The 19,168-nt window shown below is 57.3% G+C and overlaps 2 long non-coding RNA genes across 3 annotated transcripts; both read right to left on the reverse strand.

Moving 5' to 3' along the window:
* Positions 1–533: 533 nt before the first annotated feature.
* On the reverse strand, positions 534–3,744 carry LOC135317773 (uncharacterized). 2 transcript variants are annotated; one of them, XR_010376450.1, is made up of 3 exons: positions 3,331–3,744; positions 2,969–3,077; positions 534–1,117 (listed from the first exon to the last, which is right to left on the reverse strand). It is a non-coding gene; the product is annotated as an uncharacterized LOC135317773 (long non-coding RNA). The 2 variants fall into 2 exon arrangements; XR_010376449.1 differs by lacking the exon at positions 3,331–3,744 and having other exon boundaries at positions 2,969–3,288.
* Positions 3,745–14,704: 10,960 nt separating this feature from the next.
* On the reverse strand, positions 14,705–18,053 carry LOC135317815 (uncharacterized). Its single transcript, XR_010376459.1, has 3 exons — positions 17,900–18,053; positions 15,104–15,449; positions 14,705–14,991 (listed from the first exon to the last, which is right to left on the reverse strand). It is a non-coding gene; the product is annotated as an uncharacterized LOC135317815 (long non-coding RNA).
* Positions 18,054–19,168: the final 1,115 nt, after the last annotated feature.

The following is a 19,168-nucleotide window of genomic DNA, read 5'->3' on the forward strand; positions in this document are numbered from 1 at the left end:
TGGGCCGCGCCACATCTGCGGCATCGGCCGTGGGAAAGGACCGGCGCAGTAAAGCAGGTGGGTGAAACCGCGGTCCGCGCCAATACGTGCTGCTGCCTGGGGCATGGCTTTGCTGCAGGTCAAGTCAGATGCTCTCTGTAAGAGTCAGTCAGGACAAAGGCCGCAGCAGATGTCTTTTCTGCTCATTTTAACAAAGGCTGGACGGAGCCCATAGAGGAAGGCACTACGCGTCTTGCTGGGTCTGTTTGCCTGCCTTCTCGTAAGCCGTCGCGGAAACTTGCACGAGCCAAGCCTGTGCAAGCTGATGACAGCCACGCACGGTTGAAGAGGGAGCAGACGGTGAGAGCAGAGGTGCGCGCTCAGGCTGTGCGCTGGAAGCTAATGCTAATGCTGCAAAATAAAGAGTGGATTTTCTTTTTTGGGTTTAGGTGAGCGCTAAACATGACATGTGCGTGTGTGCGTGTGTCTCTCGCAGGTTTTTGTCATACACCCCACCCCCCCGCCCCAAAAAAACCACCCGCACATGCCACGCGTTAAACAGTGGTTTTCCATTGTACTTAGACGTGCTTACATAGGTGTGTTGGTTTTTTCTTTTTTAATGCAGAAACAGCAATACGATAGATTTAATACAGCTAGCAATTAGATGGGTGTAGCTTTAGAGCGTCGGCTGTTTACAAAGCAACTGCACACCTTCTTTAACTCACAGTTTAAACAGGTAAACTTGCAGTGCATCACACGTGCTTTGTACAGTCACGGTCCACACGGCAGGCCAGATGCTTCACCCTGCCTTGTCCTTGTTCCCCCGACTCCGACGGGACCGCCGAGGCCATCCTGGGGACAGCGCCGCTTTCTAGCAGCTGGGTTGCTTGCCTGGACGCCCCACAGACAAACAGTCATTTCCCCGCTGAACCTCTTCTCAAATATTTTCCTAGCCCTGCAGGCCCCAGGTCCTTTGGTTCATATTTCCTTTTTTCCGGGCTTGATGCACAGGACCGACGATTTCCAGAAATAGAAACAGAGGCTGATTCAGTCCAGGCTAAACATTCTCTGACCTAAACCAAACTGCCTTCGAAGAGATAGCTGTACTGTAGGCACCACCTCGGGAACAGAAGTTGCCCTGTCATTAAAAAAAAAAAAAAAAAAAAAGCAGGAAAACAAGGCATTTCAGGCTGAGGAGGCTGAACGGTGTGCTGGGGGCGGTGGGGGGCTGGAAAGAAACAGTTCAGACGATTAGAGCGAGCTTGGCGTTGCAAAGCGTGCCATTATTTTTAATTCGGCAGTCAGAAGAAAATAGATTCTGACACTGATTTCCTGCGTGCTGCGGGAGTTCTCTCCTCAGCATTCCTGTGCACCATTTTACTTTTGTGTCCCGTCCGCTTCGCTTTTGCGCTGTAGCTCTCCGGTTCTAGCTACGCTTCCCACCACCCCCATTACGCTTTGACAAGCCCAGCTCTCACTGTGCTTCCCTTCCCTTCCCTTCCCGTATGCGCGTGCAGGGAAAAGCCCGCGCGTCTGCCACTACAGGACCCGCTCTGGGGGGCAGGAGAGATGACGACGCTCCCTGACAGAGGACACAGCTGAGGGGCGGTCCGCCGGGGCTGGGGAGATGGCAGCACCTTCCCTCAGCTGCCCCATCCGAGCACAGGTGCAGGTGCGCACTGAGGAGAGACAAGCAGGCAGGAGCCGCAGAGCGAGAGAGAAAATAAAATTCACGGGTGGGTGCTACTTGCGTCTCATTTTTAGCGCAAGACATTAATTCTCAGCACATTCTTGGAGCTGCCCCTTTGGGACTCACGGAGAAGAGGGAGGTTGGCCACGCGGTGCAGCCCAGCTCTGCTTCCCCTAAATGGTTTTACTGTTCAGGTGTTGCCCTAATCTGGCCGGTACCCCCGCAAAGAGTTTGGGATTTCTGCTGCCTCTCCGGGCCAGCCACAGACCCCGACTTCATCGCAGCGAATGACCCTGCACTCGTCAGAGCGGTTGCCGAGTCACATCCCGCTGCCTTCCCTGCAGAACTGGAGACCCTTTTTCAGCCCTTGCCCCCTCTTCTCTCAGCTCGTCGCCCGTCCCTTTACCAGTGCCGGCACCGATCCTGCCTCCAGCTCGCCCTGTCCCCACCTGCGAGCGCCCAACAGGAGCTAAATGTCTCCTCAAGGATGCACGGAAGAGACGCGCAGGTAACCCAGCACAGACCCCCTGCAAACATCTTCTTTCCATTTGCTTTCCTCTCCTGACACGAAGGGATGACTTAGGAAAAGCGTACTGCTCGCGTTTCACATGCACCGCTTCTACTTTCACTCTCGCTCTCCTTGGCAGTAATTAATAGCGGTGGCGGGGGGGGCTGGGGCATTCCCCCAAAGCGGCTGCGGTTACATCCGGGCGGTTGTGGCACTCCATTAGCTCTGTAGTTTTTAAATCTAAATCTTCTGGAATTGTTAGTTCTGGTCAGGAATCACCCGTACCTGCAAATTTTCTTAATAGCTACGCTTGACCCCAGCCACTGTTTAACAGCTCACCTTTATTTCTCTTCATTTAAGAACCTAAAGCTTCGTTTACTGCTTGGGTTGGAAGCAGGAGCTGTCGCTGCCTCCGAACTTTCTAACAGCCCTGTTACAATTTCAGTACTACCCGCTCCCAATTTAGCTTTCCGGGTCGATTTTCATTCTAGATTCTAAAATTTCCTTATTTTGTTTCTGATCAGGAGTCATTAATGCCTGCAGTTGATTTAATAACGGCTGCATTTAGATTGAGCTATTAATGACTCGCAACTCTATTTATGGCATAAAAAAGGGCTGCCTTTATATTTTTTTTAATTACAGATTAGGAATAATGACTGCCTGGTTTGTTCAGTAATAGCTGCGATTAAATTGAGTCACGACTCCTCCCTAAATAATATGTGTTTATTTGCACTCCTACAATTTAACCTCCCCTTCACTGGTCAGGGGCACCGACAAGTGCCCGCGCGTACCTCCGCGCCCCCTGCGCCGGCTCCCCAGGGAGCAGCCTCGTACCCTGACCAGAGTCTGCAGCGGCCCGTTGTCGGCCCAGCTCCTCGCCCTCGAGCGGCGGATCCGCTGCTGCCCAGAGGGGACGGAAATGGCGCGGGGTAAATGATAATGTGAAATGATAAACGAATAAAATGATCTCACAAGGGGGAAGAAAACCAGCAAAGCAAAAACCAAACCCCAAACAGAACACCATACCACTAAACCGCCTCACCGCCCCCTCAGCGCCCAAAACAGCATCCCGGGAGAAAAAAAGCAAAGCAGGCCACAAGGGACCTTTCTAGTACAGCTGCTGCCAAAGAGCGCCAAGCTCTGGAAGCCTTACCTCAGGCAACGCCTCCGCTTCTCTAAGCGCCAGAGCACGCCTGCCCGGGGGGCTGAGACAGCCCCAGAGCTGCGACCGCCCGAGGGAACACGGGAGCCCCGGCGCCAGAGGAGCCCGGGGGCAGCGAGAGCTGCCCGAGCCCCGGCTGGGGCTCTTCGACCCCCGGGCCCCGCCCCCGCCCTTCCCACAGCGCCCCGCGAAAGGGGCGGGCCGAGCCCCCCGAGGGGGGAAGGCCCCGGGAGCCGTACGGGAGCCGCCTGGAGTTCCCGGCGCGGGAGGGGGGGGGGAGAGAAAACACCCAAACCGAGCCCCCCCCCGAGCGGAGCAAACACAGGCTCGGGCCGTTGCCAGGGGGCGGGGCCTGTCGCTAAGGGGAGAGAGCCGGCACCGCCCCCCGGGCCGTTGCCAGGGGGTGGGGCCTGTCGCTAAGGGGAGAGAGCCGGCACCGCCCCCCGGGCCGTTGCCAGGGGGTGGGGCCTGTCGCTAAGGGGAGAGAGCCGGCACCGCCCCCCGGGCCGTTGCCAGGGGGTGGGGCCTGTCGCTAAGGGGAGAGAGCCGGCACCGCCCCCCGGGCCGTTGCCAGGGGGCTGGGCCTGTCGCTAAGGGGAGAGAGCCGGCACCGCCCACCGGGCCGTTGCCAGGGGGCGGGGCCTGTCGCTAAGGGGAGAGAGCCGGCACCGCCCCCCGGGCCGTTGCCAGGGGGCGGGGCCTGTCGCTAAGGGGAGAGAGCCGGCACCGCCCCCCGGGCCGTTGCCAGGGGGCGGGGCCTGTCGCTAAGGGGAGAGAGCCGGCACCGCCCCCCGGGCCGTTGCCAGGGGGCGGGGCCTGTCGCTAAGGGGAGAGAGACGGCACCGCCCCCCGGGCCGTTGCCAGGGGGCTGGGCCTGTCGCTAAGGGGAGAGAGCCGGCACCGCCCCCCGGGCCGTTGCCAGGGGGCGGGGCCTGTCGCTAAGGGGAGAGAGCCGGCACCGCCCCCCGGGCCGTTGCCAGGGGGCGGGGCCTGTCGCTAAGGGGATAGAGCCGGCACCGCCCCCCGGGCCGTTGCCAGGGGGCGGGGCCTGTCGCTAAGGGGAGAGAGCCGGCACCGCCCCCCGGGCCGTTGCCAGGGGGCGGGGCCTGTCGCTAAGGGGAGAGAGCCGGCACCGCCCCCCGGGCCGTTGCCAGGGGGCGGGGCCTGTCGCTAAGGGGAGAGAGCCGGCACCGCCCCCCGGGCCGTTGCCAGGGGGCGGGGCCTGTCGCTAAGGGGAGAGAGCCGGCACCGCCCCCCCGGGCCGTTGCCAGGGGGCGGGGCCTGTCGCTAAGGGGAGAGAGCCGGCACCGCCCCCCGGGCCGTTGCCAGGGGGCGGGGCCTGTCGCTAAGGGGAGAGAGCCGGCACCGCCCCCCGGGCCGTTGCCAGGGGGCGGGGCCTGTCGCTAAGGGGAGAGAGCCGGCACCGCCCCCCGGGCCGTTGCCAGGGGGCGGGGCCTGTCGCTAAGGGGAGAGAGCCGGCACCGCCCCCCGGGCCGTTGCCAGGGGGCTGGGCCTGTCGCTAAGGGGAGAGAGCCGGCACCGCCCCCCGGGCCGTTGCCAGGGGGCGGGGCCTGTCGCTAAGGGGAGAGAGCCGGCACCGCCCCCCGGGCCGTTGCCAGGGGGCGGGGCCTGTCGCTAAGGGGAGAGAGCCGGCACCGCCCCCCGGGCCGTTGCCAGGAGGTGGGGCCTGTCGCTAAGGGGAGAGAGCCGGCACCGCCCCCCGGGCCGTTGCCAGGGGGCGGGGCCTGTCGCTAAGGGGAGAGAGCCGGCACCGCCCCCCGGGCCGTTGCCAGGGGGCGGGGCCTGTCGCTAAGGGGACAGAGCCGGCACCGCCCCCCCGGGCCGTTGCCAGGGGGCGGGGCCTGTCGCTAAGGGGACAGAGCCGGCACCGCCCCCCCGGGCCGTTGCCAGGGGGCGGGGCCTGTCGCTAAGGGGAGAGAGCCGGCACCGCCCCCCGGGCCGTTGCCAGGGGGCGGGGCCTGTCGCTAAGGGGAGAGAGCCGGCACCGCCCCCCGGGCCGTTGCCAGGGGGCGGGGCCTGTCGCTAAGGGGAGAGAGCCGGCACCGCCCCCCGGGCCGTTGCCAGGGGGCTGGGCCTGTCGCTAAGGGGAGAGAGCCGGCACCGCCCCCCGGGCCGTTGCCAGGGGGCGGGGCCTGTCGCTAAGGGGAGAGAGCCGGCACCGCCCCCCGGGCCGTTGCCAGGGGGCGGGGCCTGTCACTAAGGGGAGAGAGCCGGCACCGCCCCCCGGGCCGTTGCCAGGAGGTGGGGCCTGTCGCTAAGGGGAGAGAGCCGGCACCGCCCCCCGGGCCGTTGCCAGGAGGTGGGGCCTGTCGCTAAGGGGAGAGAGCCGGCACCGCCCCCCGGGCCGTTGCCAGGGGGCTGGGCCTGTCGCTAAGGGGAGAGAGCCGGCACCGCCCCCCGGGCCGTTGCCAGGGGGCGGGGCCTGTCGCTAAGGTGGGTGGGGCCAGGTGCGTCAGCCATCAGACCGCCTGCCCGCCCATCGCCGGGGGCGGGGCCCGTTGCTAAGAGCGTGGCGAGGAGTATCAGCACCACCCTCACCGGGCTATCGCAAGGGGTCAACACCTGTCGCTAAGGGCTGTGGTACACGGCTCCAGCCCCCACGGTGCCGTCACCAGGTAGCGCGGGGGGGGTGTCACTAAGTGGCGTGGAGAAGTGAGCGCGGCGAAGTGTCGCTCCAGCCCGTGCACGGCTGCTGGCTGCAGTACCGCGGTTTGGTCGCACGGTGGCGGCAGAGAGCAGAAAAGGGCGCCACCGCGCATGCGCGGCTGCCCGCCTGCAGTACCGCGCCTTGGTCGCACGGTGGCGGTAGAGAGCAGAAAAGGGCGCCACTGCGCATGCGCGGCTGCCCGCCTGCAGTACCGCGCCTTGGTCGCACGGTGGCGGTAGAGAGCTAAAATGGCGCCACTGCGCATGCGCGGCTCCCCGCCAGCAGTACCGCGCCTTGGTCGCACGGTGGCGGTAGAGAGCTAAAATGGCGCCACTGCGCATGCGCGGCCGCCCGCCTGCAGTACCGGGCCTTGGTCGCACGGTGGCGGTAGAGAGCAGAAAAGGGCGCCACTGCGCATGCGCGGCTGCCCGCCTGCAGTACCGCTGTTTGGTCGCACGGTGGCGGTAGAGAGCAGAAAAGGGCGTCACTGCGCATGCGCGGCTGCCCGCCTGCAGTACCGCTGTTTGGCCGCACGGTGGCGGCAGAGAGCAGAAAAGGGCGCCACTGCGCATGCGCGGCTGCCCGCCTGCAGTACCGCGGTTTGGCCGCACGGTGGCGGCAGAGAGCAGAAAAGGGCGCCACTGCGCATGCGCGGCTGCCCGCCTGCAGTACCGCGGTTTGGCCGCACGGTGGCGGCAGAGAGCAGAAAAGGGCGCCACTGCGCATGCGCGGCTGCCCGCCTGCAGTACCGCGGTTTGGCCGCACGGTGGCGGCAGAGAGCAGAAAAGGGCGCCACTGCGCATGCGCGGCCGCCCGCCTGCAGTACCAGCATCTGCTTGCACGGCAACAGCAGCGGCCAGAGGAAAACTTCACCCTCGGGAACGGGCGGCTTCCCGTCTGCCGTACCCGGTTTTGATCGACCGGTGACTGCCGCGAACGGATAAGGGGCGGGTGGAAATCTCTACCAGGGTAGCGGAGCTCCCGCCTGCAGTCCCGGGGTTCGGTCGCTCGGTGAAAGCAGCGCGCAGAAAACAACAGGTGGCCAGTGCGCATGCGCGGCTGCCCGCCTGCAGTACCGCGGTTTGGCCGCACGGTGGCGGCAGATAGCAGAAAAAGGCGCCACTGCGCATGCGCGGCTGCCCGCCTGCAGTACCGCGCCTTGGTCGCACGGTGGCGGTAGAGAGCAGAAAAGGGCGCCACTGCGCATGCGCGGCTGCCCGCCTGCAGTACCGCTGTTTGGTCGCACGGTGGCGGTAGAGAGCAGAAAAGGGCGCCACTGCGCATGCGCGGCTGCCCGCCTGCAGTACCGCGGTTTGGTCGCACGGTGGCAGCAGAGAGCAGCAAAGGCGCCACTGCGCATGCGCACTGTCCTCCCGCCTGCCCCACTCGCCCCCACCCCACGCCCGAGGGAGGAGAAGCAGCACAAACCACCTGGGGAAAAAGGTCCCCTTTCCCACCCCCACACCCCCCCGGAGTAAGCCCCATCAGTTGCTGTAGGCCTGCGGCATCAGGGCTGTGACAGGGAGAGCAGCAAGTCAACACGTCCTGGAGGGTTAAAGAAGAAAATCCATCAGGGGAACACAGCTGCCCTTCTGAAGGCAGGCTGCCCGGGGTGAGGGGGGCAGCTGTGCGTCGGGGCACAGGGCAGCCAGGCAGACCAGATGCCAGCGGCTGCCCTGCAAAGGAGTTGTGCGCTGCTGAGCCTTGGGCTTCGTTGGCTTGGCAGCGCCTCGCCTCGCCACTGCTCATCCTGCGTAAGCACGAGGCTTCAGCGAGCACAGAACAGGAGGCCAGGGGAAGCGGGGGGGAGGAATGTCACCGGGGAAAAAAAGTCATGCAGGGGGGCCATCTCAGGGGACAGCGTCTGGGAGGGCACAGACACACGCAGAGGGAGGGCGGGGGAGGAGGCGGACACTGCCGGACAGGGGCATGTCTGGGCAGACACGCCATGGGGAACATGCATGGGGATGACTGACACCAGGGGGGTCCCCCCAGGATAATCCACAACGGGCAACTCACCTGGGCTCACCTGCAGCAGATGATCCGCTCCAGATAACCGACCCACTCCGGAGAATCCATTCCGGATAAGCCCCAGCAATGCCCCTCAAACTGCTGCTGTTTCACCCCAAATTTTCCCCAATTTGGGGTTTTTGGGGCGGTCGTTTGGTGGTGCTGATTTCTGTTTGGATGGCTTGGCTTTTTTTGTTGTTGGGGGTTTTGGGGGTTTTACCTTATGGAAAAGCAAAAAAAGCCAAAGGAACAAAGTTGGGATTGCTTTTCCAAACGGTTCACTTCTGGGTCTCTTTGGCCCTTTCCACAACAAAGAAATCGGTGATTTTTGCTCCTGGTTTTGTGCATGAGAATGGTTAGTGGGGTTCCAACCCATCCAACCCCCCACCGCTTTTTTTCCCCCCCCCTTCCTTTCCAGCTGCACAAACCCAGCAGGAGTGGGCTTTCCCAGGAGCCCCCAATTGTTTTCTTTCCCCCAAACCTGTTTGGGTGTTTTGCCTGTTTGGGGTTTTTCACCCCCCATTGCAGACCCAGACTTGGGGGCTTTGGGGTGTTTGTCTGCCCTGGCAGCAGCTCCCAGGCTGCCTGCGCAGCCCCAGAGGGGGAAGTCCCCATCTGGGGGAATCGGCCCCAAATCGGGATGGGAGAAGGAGAACGGGAAAGGGGCAGCATTTGAAAGCGCTTTTGTGTCTTCAGTTGATTGGGGGGTGGGGGTGGGGTGTGTGTCCAATTTTTAAATCCTCTCTATAAACATCTCTGTCAACATGGTTTCTTTGCATTTTAAAACCTTATATAGCATAGACATTTGCACTTGTGTGTCTACTTACACATCCTTACAGAGTACATCTATATTTTATATATACTATCTATTTTACATTTACATACAACACCTGTTTAGACTTAGCTATTAAATTTACACTTACACCTACTTAGGCTATTTACACTTACACAGAATATCTATTTACACATACCTGTTCAGACTTCCATATTAACACGTATATAAACCACCTATTTAGGCTAGCTATCTGCTTACTTACCCTTTGACACTTCAATCTTTTTCGACTTCTCTATTTAGACATCTACTTACAGTTATACCTAGGCTTATTTCACTCTATATAACCTCTATTTAGATTACACATCTGCTTAGACTATGTAACACACACTAAGCGTAGATGCTCGCTCTAGTCAGACTTTCTTCTGCTTTGAATTCCTTCATCTATCCTTTTTCTTCATTTTAAACTCCTTTATTTTTTAATTTAGATATTTAGACAGTCGAGTTACTTTTGTGGTTTAAAACCCTGTATCTCAATGTAGAATTTTTGTATCCTGAAATCCGTTATATAATATAGGAGAGAGAAGTTCTTATTTTAAAATCCCTTTATACATCTATCAATTAATATGACATGTCAATATATATAAAATAAGAGGTTTTTGTAATAGCCCCCCTCAATTTTCAGGCATTTTGGGGCTGCAACCCCCCTTTTTGGGGGGGAACCCCTACATGACGCCCCCACTCACCTGTTCCTCTGACGCATTATCAGCTCCCCCAGTGACACCGGGGCGCCCCGCATGACATCATCACACCGCCCCCCCCCCCCCCCCCCCCCAATTTTATTCACCCCCAAGAAGGGCACTAAACAAGGGAATCTACTCCAACCTGCAGCTCATTACTTTAATAGTGCCATTTACAAAGGTACACACACACACACACACCCCACCCCCCAGAAAAGGGGGAGCTCTGCTAAAATCTAAAAGGTGGGGCAGCCCCCCAAACAGCTGCAGCCCCCCCAGCCCCTGTCCGCAGGCTAGCGGCCGCCCCACGGCGGAGCGGGAGCGTGCCAGAGGACGGTGTCACGTCTCTCTCGGGCTCTGCTCGGCCATGTTCCCGCGCTGGGACGGGCTCCCCGGGGCGACAAACAGCCCCGGCCCCTGGGGGCCCCGACTCTCCCCACCAGGCAGCCCTCGCGGCCGCACCTGCGGGGCACCCGCTGGAGACAGAGCCGGGAGCCCCCAGGCAGAGGGATGGCCCCTTACCTTCACCACGCTTAACGACCGGCAGGCAAACCCGGGCCGGGGGGCATCTCTTGAGCATCACGAGACACTGAGAAGACATCTGAAAAACAGAAATCCCAAACTATATTTCAGCACGTGAATAAAATAGCACAGAAGAAAATGGAGGAACTCAGTCAGCACAAGGGATAGGAAGGAAATTGAGCCGCAGCAAGATTCTGGGCAAACGGGTCACGTCAAAACACAACACCTCCTTTAAAAGCTAGAGGGACTGGAACACTTGAAAACGGTATTAAGACTAACCGATACCATTTTGAACAGATTCTTCGCGTAACACTGAACGCTCTGGCTGGTGCTGGAAAACGTCTCATCCCTTCCTTACGGCACAGCTGCGGGGAGATAACCCCGTGAGGCTGCGGGGCAAAGTTGTACCGTAACCGGAACCTCCGCTTACAGATCCGCCGCAGCAGCTACAGCCCTCGCCCTGCCGCCGCACGTCTTGCTGCCTGGCTCCATGAAGCCTGAAGCGAAGCGTCAAACTTGAAAGAGTAACGTAAAAAATTAAGAATAAATCTCAGTAATGCACTTTGTGCTGAGAAGGCGGGCGCGTGTTTACGCACATCCAATATGAGCGTCTAGGCTCTGAAAGCTTTCCATTTTCCTTCTGCGTTCATTTAACTCACACAGCCGTTCACACCCGCCATAAGATTATCTATCTCCAAAATACACAGCAGCAACGTGACTGGGGGGTTTTGGCGTGTTATGGAGTCGGGAGGGACGTCCGCCCAGCTGCCCCGCCCGAGAGATGCTGCTGAACTGCCAGGGAAACGCGCATCCAAAGCGAGACTGAAATAAAATACTTAAGAGCGCTCCCTCAAAATACCGGCAGGAAAAAACCGCCCCCACCCCAACATTCAGTCGCCCCTCGTTAAATATTTACAACAAATACCTACCTGCTTAATTACACCTAACAAATCGTACGCTACATCTGCTCGGCAGTTACAGCTGAAACAGCGCAAGTCACGTCGTAAATCAGACGCTGTTAGCTTTTTTTAAACTTTCATTTATGACAGAAGAATCGGTGAGTTAAGAGATCCCCGATACGGTTTTAATTCTTTTGGGGAAAAAAAATACCACAACAAAAACCCACGCAAATCAAATCCCCAGTGTTGCAATACATGGGGCTACCAAGAAGGACCGGCAGATATGCTAATGCGTTTGGCTGTACCGAAGCATGCAGGGGAACCGTATTTTTATGGGATCTCGACTGTTACAACTGAGAACCCAAGCACTACCAATGCCATCAACATTTGGAGTATGTGCTGTGCTTGGATCTCCGCAAGGACCATTGATTTTTTCATCTTAGAAAAAAAAGCAGTACTTCGCAAGTCTTGTGCTGATGAGTTCTACTGACAAAGACATTGTCTCTAAGATGCACTCTGATGGCAAGTTCATAGAATGCAACCTCACTGAATAAGAAATATCTCAATTTTTCAAGATCTCTTCCTAACAAAAGTCACACTGTGGGGCTTTCAGATGGGCCAGATTATGAATCCTTTCACAACAAGAAACACACCAGCTAACCAGGATATTCTCGCAGTGGCCAGGTGCCTCTTCATCACGTGAAAAAAAAAACCAACAAAAAAAAACACCCCAAAAAACACCAGAGCCAGCAATAAGTATCACACGGGTCAACACAGCTCTCTTCCAGAGCACCCCCCTCATCAAAAGGAACATGCCCATCGGCTCACCTGCTCTGCACAGGTTCCAGCATCACACCCCGCTTCCGTCATCGCTTGTGGCACCAAATGTATCAACACACAGTAAACTACCGTTACGCTCGTGAGAAATCACCGCCCCGTGACTTCCTCATTACTACCCAGCTCGCTTCTAATGCTCATACGCCGTTCCAAAGACGGCCCACGTGTTACCTACAAAACTGAAGAGCTCGACGACGGACCACAGCATTCTCTGGTCTCAGATGCTGGCCGCTGCCCCACCTTCTCAGACCTCTCATAGGCACGCGGCAGCACCGCTCCGAGCCTGCCAGCGGCACCTGCAAAAAGCCAAGCGAAAAGGCACCTCCCGAGATGCTGCCCGATGCCACAGCCTGCCCGCACCGATCCCCGTCTCGCACCCCTTTCCCTCGACAGCCTCCCTCCCAGCCTACGCCACTTCCAGGTGCCGTGTCCAGCTCGCCCGCCGTCCGTAACACCCAAACAACACGCATTGCTTGTAACTTCCCCAGCAACACAACACCTCAGAAAAGAGCTGCTACTTCAGCCCACCAATCACCACTCGCCTTGCTCGACTTGCCTCCTTTGCTCATTGCTACGCTACTTCAAACCCAAACCAAAAGACAAACGCAAGGAGCAACGGAGTCATAGAGCCATCGGTCACATCTTCCCTCTATATACACCACGCACCACCTCACCCGCTTACATCGGTCCCCTCAGTTCCCCTCCGTCGCCCTGCACGACTCGTCCCTCGGCATCTCCAAAACCAATACCAAACAAGTCGCCTGGTTGCACAGCAGTACCTTAACGGTTCCTGAAGACCGACTATAACCTGCCATCAAAACAAACATATGACATCAAACATGAAGCCCTACGCACGTACAAGCTTGAACACCCTGCAGAGGTAATCTGCTCAGCTGAACTCTAGCCGCCTCTCCCAGACAGCTACGGTCACGGCCTCCGAGCCCACAAAATGTCACCGTGATTACGGTCCTCGCCCGCTGAGGAGGGCCACTCAATCCGAGATGACGGTACAACCTTTCCCCCAACAGCCTTGGCACAGCAACAGATGAACCCTAACCTCTCATCGCTGTGCCACCTACCCGACTCTACAGGGCCAGCAAGGCGGTCCGAGACAAACTCAAACGCACACACCAACGCTATGAGAAACGCTACAAACTGCGCGCCTCCGAGACGAGAGAACGCTCTCGGCAAACAGAGAGACAACTGGACGGAAGAGCTCGTCCAGCAACAAGACCTGCGGAACCCTGACAGTGACGCAAGGAGGCCCTAACGCGATCCAAAAAGATTAGAAGAGCGTCAGGGCCCGTGACAAGAAGTTCCTCTCAAAACTGAGAGGGAGGAGGCACAAGAAGCCCAGCTACAAGACCTAAGACTGTAAGGATGCAGGAAAGAAATCACGCTCCCTGAAAATGGACAGCAACAGAGCAGAGCTGTTCATGCATCTGGGAACGACGCCGCAGACAACTGCCCAGAAACTCCTCAAACACCAGAGTGACCCACACTTTAAACTGTAACGCAAAAAATGAGGCACCCGATGGGCGCCAGCCCCACAATTAGAACCTTGCCAGCCCCTAGGGATAGCGCTGTGCTCCTGAGAGCAAAGAGAACAAAGTCACCAGCCCCATGAGCCTCCTCACTGCGACCCAGCTCACCTGAAATGCTCCTCAAATAGCCTTCAGTCGCATCTTCCCTTTAATCCTGCACACGGACCCGCCGCCTTAGTGTGCTCTACTCAGCTCTGCTCTATCACCCTGCACAGCTCCATCTTCATCCTCTGCAAGAACAGCATGATAGAACAAGTCACCTGGACGCACAGCAACAGCTTAACCATTCCACAGGTCTTGCTTCCACGTAGGAATACCATCTAGAGCCCAACTACTGCATGCCATTAAAGGAAATACCTTCAATCAAATGTTAAGCCCCACGCACGTACAAGCTTGAACAGCTGAGAGATGCCCTCTGCTCAGCTAGCACTCTAGCTGCCTCTCCCAGACGGCTACGGTCATCCCCTCGGCACCCACAAAACGCCCCGGAAATTACCGTCCTCGCCCGCTGCCAACGGCCACTCGCTCCAACGAGGGTTGTACGGGCGTTGCCAAAACAGTCTACGCACATTAACGTTAACCATATACTCTTATTGCTGTTCTTTCCCCCGCTCTACCATTGCTACACCCCCAGGCGGAGGAGCAGCTCTGACACAGGCATCGACGTGCACGGACCGACACTGCTCACAAATACTACAAGCGACGTGATCGCGGCACCTCAGAAAATTCTCACCGAGACCACGGACTTCCGGCCCAGAGATGCCACCGGGCGAGAAGATCTGCAGGGCAGCGAGGAAGCAGCTATAGCATCCGCGGAGATGTCACGTACCATCATCACCTGCGAAAAAACCATATACCCACAACTAGGACGATGCACGAGCGACGAGCCGCTCTTAAAGACCTCAGAACGTTCAGGTGCAGGGAACAGGTCCCAGAAAAGGGCCCTGCGTATTCAGACTGCTCTTCAGCAGCAGTACTGAGGCCGCCTTAATCACCGCCGCAAAAAGATGACCTTCTATAAAGGTCTAATATTTAAGACACAAGACAAATCTATGCAGTAGACTTAAAATGCGAGAAAGGAAGCTCTCGGTTACCATTATGCCGATGAGCCAGGGCTTGCAAAACCCTCAATATTGCTACCTAGGTGCCTGCTCAGCACGGAGAACAGACACATCGAGACCCGAGTACAGGAAGGAACAAAGACAGACTACAAAATCCACACAACAGCACAAGCACAGGCAGGAACTCCCCTGCCTGGCAGATGCTTCTGTTTTGCAGAAAGGACAACACAACCTCTCTCGGCCCAAACGTGTCCGGTCTCTGAACGGTCCCCTCCACTGATTTGACAACCCCTGCCTGCCCCCCCTGCGCTTCCCGCAACCGACCGGCCACCTGCACAAAGACCGCATCGGCCCCTCAGCTTCGCTTCCAAATCCGGGGGCTCAAAAGCCATCCTTTAAAAAGGCCACACAGGCTACGTAGGATGGGGCTGCGGTCACACGGACACTCTTCATCTCCAAACGTGCGGTGCCATCACTCAGCGTCGCACCACTCAACGCCGGCCACTTCCGCAACGACAGCCTCCTCGGAAGCGCCGTGAACTTCCGCTCGCCCACGCTCTAATGAGGCTGGATGTCGTGGCCGCCGCCACCTACGGCGCCTAGAGAACCAGAGAGACAAGGTGACCGCTGCGCCTGGAAGCGGCCGCCCGCTCACAAACAATTCCACACCTCAAAAATAACCGCTGCTACAGTTTCCTGTTCATCGCTCACCTTGCCCGACGAGCTCGGGGCAGACATCCCGCTTTGCATGTAGTTTTGTGAGTCCCTTCGTTAACTAGTCACATAGGTGCTCGCACTGCACGACCCCTCCGTTGTCACGTGCTGACCTACCTTCTCACAATGCTCTGTTCGCCCCCTCCCTCCCGTGTCCGGCTCCCTGCCGTGCATCTCCACCAACAGCCACATTCCAGACTCATCCTTTCCCCTACCATGCCAACACGGCTCCCTCACCTCCCGATCCGTGCCTCCCGGGTCAGTGGCCGCGTCAGGCACCTGCTCGCATACTCGGTCCGTCCCCGATGGCTGGGAACTGTCACCTTCAATGCCGGGCCCACTTCTGGGGAAATACGGAGAGGCACACAGATATTAGACACTGCTTTCCAAAAGCAAGAGCTCACCACGCAAAACAAACTAACAAATCGTTTTGACTGACTTGTTTGGCAACACAGAGACCCCAAAGGCAGAAATCCCAGACGAGTGACCGCACAGCCCGCCCCGTCACAGCACACGACGCCATCTGCTCGCCTTTGCTGCCACGCCTCGCTCGACTGTCCTGCTTAACCCTAGACCTATGACTTAAAGTGCAAGAAAAAGTCAAACCACGCAACACACAAAAATTACACCGATAGGGCAAACACCAAAAGCAGTACGGGAAGCAAACGGGCGTGGCTGGTGTAGTGACACACTCTCCCTTTGTAGGTAACTCACTCCTGAGCGACTCCGTGAACAGCCGCGTGGAGAACCTCTCGGCAGACAGCACGCTCGAGCGGCCGCGCTGACACATACGGGGAAGGAGACTGGGCTACCGGAGGCTGCTTGCACACAGAACGCGACCATTAGCTAACACTTGAACACCCCTTTCCCAACCATCCCCCGGCACCAAGACTTCAAAAACCCCTCCTCTCCTCCTGAACTGTCAGGGAAGGAACCTCACTCCTTCCCGACAGCTCCCGCCCTGTATTTGCACCCCTAAAGCCCCTCTGTCAGCCGCTCCTCGGGAGCTGCCCTTCCCACCTCTGCCCCGCGCTCTGCGAGCACCTCCCACCTTCCGGCTTCCCGCAGACTCCGTGCTCTCTACAGGCCCACAAAATAACAGAAGCCCCGATGCTTATAATCTACGAGGGACCTGCCGCAAGCTGCAAAGGTTCTCGGGACAACGTGGTACTCTGCGGGCGATCGGGAAAGGCGACGAGCAGTTCCGTACCCCGACACACACTATGCGTTACGTCCCTGCTGCTTTCTGAAGGAAGGCTAGAGCTCCACATACAGACGCGTACAACACGCTCACCCTAACCCCTACCGTAGCATCTCAGCATCAGTCCTATTGAGAGATAACGTCAACAACTTGCACAACACACAGGCAAAACTGGTGGGAAAAATATACGCTTCTACCCTCGGCCAAGTCATAAAATTCCTGCAAAACCAACCAAACAAAAAACCTACCACACACAAAAACAAAACACCAAAAAAACCCCAGACAAAACCATAACACTCCCACAAAACCAAACAATCCAAAACACACTATTAGACCATCTTGCTACCCCTGAACATCCAACACAAACTTACTGACCCGAGGAAAAACAAAAGCTCGTACAAGTATACTTCCTAATATATATCTGCTGCTCAACTTTGACTGCTCTCTTACCTCAGCCAGAAACCTCCCCCTCTCTAAATGTCAAAACACACCTACCCAAAGAGCTTAGACAGCTCAAAACCTGCAACCAACTCAAGGAACAGTACCAGAGAAGCCCAGGAGCAGAATGAGCCTCCCGAAGAAAGGCTGGGGCTCATCTACGCCAGCAGAATGGCAAAGCAGAATGAAATCTTTTAAGAGCCCCTTCTCAAAAATTATCTCTGGTTATAAAGTAAATCATTTACTGTAAAACCATCAACCATTCGGAGTCACCTCAACGCTCTCTCTCGCTCAGTCCCTTAACAGAACTGAATCAGTCTCAAAGGACAAAAAACATGAAAAGAAACGTGGAAATATACAAGCGTATCGGGAACGGTACGAAGCAGCTAAATTAACACCTCAGTAGCTGGGACAAAACTAAATTGTAAAGGACAACAAAAAACCACCCCAGGAGACGCATCGATAAAAACAGAGGAAGGCTCTCTCTACTCACAGAAGCTCACGGAGAGACCTGAGCCAACGGTACACAGCTTTGGGGTAGCCGATACCGAAAAGAAACATACTCGAGACAGAAAACAGACTGCTGTGGAGCACAAAGGTGGCTTTGGCAAAGGTTCTGCCAGGACAAGAGTCACAGTTACAGGGAACGGACAGCGGCCGGCAGGGGAAACGCCGTCGGCGTGGCGGGGCCAGCGCGGGAAATGCCACCCTCAGCTAACGCTGCGCTATCAAGCCTTAAGTGAAAACTGCAGAGTAGTTACAGGAGACGGGCATAAGACGGATGCTGAATATCACTTGATGGTCACAAAATCTCATGGGGATGGGCACCACGTAGCCTCGTGGACACCCCTTAGACCCAAACGCTTAACGAGAGACGCTTCTTGCCAAAATACAAGCTCGACGAGGAAAAGCCAACGGGGATGTGGGGGCAACTACCAAAATCTCAGTATGTGAGCAGGCGTTACTTAAGATGGTGCAGTGGTTCTGCCGGGTCCGTCCAACCTGAGCAACGGGTTCTAACGCCTGTCCAGCAGCGTCCATGATCTCTCTCACGGCCTCCCACATCATAGACACCTCCCCTGCCTGGGACCGTGTTTTCCATGTCCCACCCCTCCCCATCCCCGCAATGAAAATCAAACACAACAAATAAGTACTCCACTTCATCTTCTTGGCCTCCAAAAGAAGCTTCCTTCCACTGCTGAGCATCGACACCGACATCCTCATGCTGTTCCTCAAAAGCAGGCTGGCCCTCGTGTGCCCGTACTGCCAAAGGAAGAGAAAATGATTATGCTCTTATGATGAGCTCCATCATCCTCTCCTTCAGGAAATCAAATCCCGATCGCTACATACCAGAAGTTTGTGCAGGAGATGGCCGAGGCCAGCCCCATATATGAGGCACTCTGTGACCCTGCTCTCTCTTTTGGCCACAGCACCCGCCACCGGGGAGCCCCAAACCCCTTGTGACTCCCAAGGAAAACCAGATAAAACTAGTTCAAAACAACTGGCAGGTGAGAGGTGACCGACAAACACGTATAGCCCACCTCAAACCAGCCAGAGAGCTGACTACCTCCCCCACTAAACTCTCATCTTCGACAAATACACCAAACAGAACAATGTTTACGCTGAACAGAACAAAACCCTTACCCTCTGACACTCTGAAAAGGATTTGTGCACCCACAAAATATATATATATTCATGCTATCGACCGACGGACCACACTTCCTCAGGGTCAGCCCTGCAAAGACAGGAGGACGCCCGATGCTCTCTCCATAAATATAAAATAAAAAACTGAGCCAGAGCCAGGCAGAGAGAGGTGGAGAAAGAACAAGTAGCCACAGGCTACAGGACAGAGAGAGGGAGGACCAAAAAGACGGGGAGGCAGGGAGCCACTCAGAGCGAGATGGAGAAAGAAGGGGCGGGGGGACGCAAAAAAAAAACCTAAAAATAATTTTGCAGCAGGTAAGGAAAGAGAGGGGGCCAGGGGGGAGAGACAGGGAGGGCCCAGGACGCACAAGAGAGGCAACGGGGCCCCAGTGGCCCAGGACTCACCGCGACTCTCGCTCTCAGCGCTGCTGGCACAATTTAGCCGTTCAGATGCTTCTTTCCCCTCCTCTCCGCCCTGCCTCTTCTGCAGCTCCAGACTCTAGGCCGTTCTCCACCTAAAGAGGATACACGGGTGTCTTACCGCTCTTACGAGATGAGGCTTCCTAGGCACGTAGCCTAGCTCGCTCGTGCACTACACGCCCGTACCCAACTCCCGGTTACGCGTACAGACCCTGCGGTGCACGTTGGTGGCCTGGCCCGCTGCGGACTATGAAGGGGGATCCTTCCTCCCTCACCTGCAGGGACAGGCTCTCTCTTGCCTGCGGCAGGAAGGCAGCTGGCAGCCAGAGCGCCTTCAGTTTCTTCTGCTTTACCTTTCG

The sequence above is a fragment of the Phalacrocorax carbo genome, chromosome 27 (assembly GCF_963921805.1).
Source record: "Phalacrocorax carbo chromosome 27, bPhaCar2.1, whole genome shotgun sequence".
Taxonomy (NCBI): domain Eukaryota; kingdom Metazoa; phylum Chordata; class Aves; order Suliformes; family Phalacrocoracidae; genus Phalacrocorax; species Phalacrocorax carbo.